Source organism: Tupaia chinensis, unplaced genomic scaffold (genome assembly GCF_000334495.1).
Source record: "Tupaia chinensis unplaced genomic scaffold, TupChi_1.0 Scaffold000557_1, whole genome shotgun sequence".
Taxonomy (NCBI): Eukaryota; Metazoa; Chordata; class Mammalia; order Scandentia; family Tupaiidae; genus Tupaia; species Tupaia belangeri.
In genome coordinates this window covers 83,578-87,190 of record NW_006160069.1, presented here as the reverse complement: position 1 = coordinate 87,190, position 3,613 = coordinate 83,578, and positions in this window count along the sequence as shown.

Below are 3,613 nucleotides of genomic sequence, written 5' to 3'. Positions count from 1 at the left end.
AAATATGAATAGAAAAACAAAAATCTCTAAGTTATGAATAGTTTATAAAATCAAATTTATATCTGTCCATAAGGATTTCTTTAAATTCTCCCAAATATAAAAAAATTCCCAATATTTTGAATATTTTAAAATACATTATATTATTTTTAATTATCTAAACATGCTAACAGTGAACAACCTTTTCTCACTTTGTTATGTATAAGACTGTGTTTTGGAACCAGCAGTTAGCATAATGGCTATGTCTCTGGACTCCCATGTAGTCAACCGCAGTTCGCGTCCTGGACCTGGTGGCTTAAAAATCATGCCAGGCATGTGTGCGTGCATGCCCAAGATCTCAAGAGAAGAACGAAGAAAAGATTGTGGCATGGCCATCCCCCCTGGGGGGTGATTTCTCGCTTTCTGTCTCTCTGTCTCTGTCTGTCAGGCAAGTGTACGCGTCCTAAAGCAAAAACCTCTCCAAACAAGAGAAAAAAAGACTGTGTTTCAACAGGCTGTCACAAGTGGTTGCTGTATTTAAATCATTTTTATAGTCTTGCTCTAGGAAAAAAATAAACTTTTCATATGATGTTAGTGAAAACTAAGCTACTTCAAAAATAAGTTAAAGTACAGAATATTTAAAAATACAAATAAAAAAGTATTTTTTTTTCTGATTCTGTATCCTTCAAGAATTCACTAAAGAGAGATCAAGATTATTATGTTAGTATTTTTTTTTTTAGAAAGATTTTTACTATAGGTTGCATGCACTCTCTGGAGAGACAAGAGAAAGATAGAGAGACACTAAGCAAGAAATCACCCCTTAGGGAATGGCCACACTGCAATCTCTTCTCCTCAGTTCTCCTCTTGGGATTTTGGGCATGATGCACACAAGCCTGGAATGAGTTTGAAGCCACTGGGTCTGGGACTCTAACTGCAGTCAGCCATGTGGGAATCCAGTGATATAACTATTATGCCATCTCCTGGTCCAGAAATCAGGATAATTATTATCATTATTATTTTCCACAGAGCTTGTGCTCTTACAGGAGAGAGTGAGAGCAAACACATCCTAATAGGAATTGGTCGTACCACAATCCTTTTCCGTCCATTCCTCCTTGCAGTGTGGACTTTGGACATGCATGCACACATGCCAGTATATTTTTTTCAAGCTTCTGGAATTGGAATTCGAACCTGTGGTTGACCTTGTAATTTCCAGCTACCTTAACAAGTGTGAAGCTGAGCCACCTAGGACAGATTTATATAAGATAAAATGTGAAAAGTAAACCCTGTTAATCATAAAAAATCTTTAGCAATATTGAAGGGAAATTTGTCTTGTATTTGTCCCCATAATTCAAAACATGATGCCAGGAAAAGAGAGTTCTAGACAACTTTCTCTCAGTACTCTAAGAAGAAGCACAAAATCTGTTTGCATGACATTCCCCATTTAAAATCTTTTACCGGTTCTCATTACATGTCATCAAGTCTACCCATTGTTGGACTCTACTTATTTTTAACAGACTCATTTCTTTCCTTCTTTTTAAAATTTTATTTATTTATTTATTTATTTATTTATTTATTTATTTATTTATTTATTTTAATTTTCGCTATAGCGTACATGTGCTCACCAAAAGACAGAGAAAGGTAGAAAAACAGAAAGTGAGAAATTACACACAAGGGGAAAGAGCCATGCCACAATCCCTTCTCTTCTGTTCTTCTCTCGGGATTTTGGGAAGACATACAAGTGCACTTGGGATGAGTTTCAAGGTTTAGGGTTTGGTACTCAAACTGCCATCAGCTGCATGAATACAACACTGTAACCACTATGCCACCTGCTGGACCTCAGAGTCTCATTTCTTAGAACATCCATCCAGTCTGCATGTGCTTCATTCCAGAATTTCACAAACATTTTTGGTTAAATAATATTCTGGTTTTTAAACAACACAATGACAAAACACAAGCAGGGGCACAAAATAAAATACTTCTTGGGGCTGGCAGGTGGTGTGGTGGCTAGGGGTGCTTTCAAGGAGTTTCTTTAAAAGGCAGAATAATATCATTGTTATTCCATTCACTCTCTCTCTTTATATATGTGTGTGTGTGTGCGCGCGTGTGTGTGTGTATGTATATATATATATATATATATATATATATATATATATAAAATCTCCAGTCTAATTCTTTGCTTGGAATCAAGACACTGAGATTTAAGATATTGTGAAGACATGTAAAGATTACCATGCATAAAATTATTAGGAGAAAAAAATCTCAATTTCCCAAACTTATTCTTTTATTTGAAGAAAATTATCTTAGAAGTACTAGGTTTAGGGAACCAGCAGTTAGCGTAATGGCTATGTCGCTGGACTCCCACGTAGTCGACCGCGGTTCGTGTCCCGGACCCGGTGGCTTAAAACTCACGCCAGGCGCGTGTGCGTGCGTGCCCAAGATCCCGAGAGGAGAATGGAGGAGAAGGGATTGCGGCGTGACCATCCCCCCTGGGGGGTGATTTCTCGCTTTCTGTCTCTATGTCTCTCTCTGTCTGTCTGGCGAGCGCACGCGCCCTACAGTGAAAATCTCTCCAAAAAAAAAAAAAAAAGAAGTACTAGGTTTAGTCTTACTTTCTGTCATCTCCTTAATCCATCTGTCTCAGGACAAAGGACAGGATGCTTTCATTATATGCTTCTCCTTGACTGTAAAATATATCGAGTGTCAACATATTCACTTGATTCATGGATTTTTTGCCATTTTCTGTTTTATTGGTTGGGGATGTACTTATGGGAGCAATCTTCCGTTATACAGATAACCCAAAGAATGGTTTAATAACTATTTGCCCAAATTATGGATAAAATATTAACTATTCAACCAGACACATATCTACAGACTTTTAATTCAGTTTTATAAACAGCCAATACCCTTCTATTTTGTGTTAGGTTATAGACATATTCTGTGGAGAGTCAATCCTGATGAGGAACTGGGACCTCTGACATCAACCGGCATTAACTTGAAACCATTTGAGTGAGTTGTCTTAGAAGTGGACCTTCCGGGTCTGGTCAAGGATTTAGTTCACTGCAGTCCCAGCCAACATCTTCACTGCAGTGTTATAGGAGGCTTAGAACCAGAGCCAGCCAATTAACCTATTTTCAAATTCTTGAGCCTAATAAATTATGTGAAATATAAATCTTTATTGTTATTTGAATACACTAGTTTGAGGGGTAATTTATTATATAACAGTATATCTCTAAGAAGTTTGTGTTGTTATTTGAAATAAATATTTATTTTGAAGACATTAATTTTGAAGAAAATTTATTTTATAGTAATAGATATCTAAAACAGGTATGCTATTGAGTGTCCTTTCCAAAAGCCAAAAATCTTTATCTCTAATCCTTTTTCTCAAGTAATTATTTATTAACTTTATTTTGTATGATTAACTTTATTTCATATTATGATTATTTCAATTTGCTATAGGGCACATGCACTCACCAGAGAGAGACAGAGGGAGAAAGAGAGAGGGAAAATTGAGAAAGGAAGTGGACACTCCAGGTCTGGAATCTTGTTTGGCCATGAAGGAATCCAACACTTTAACCATCATGCCACCTGCTGGCTGTAACTGTAATCCTTACAAAAGAAATCTCAATTTACCTTCGTC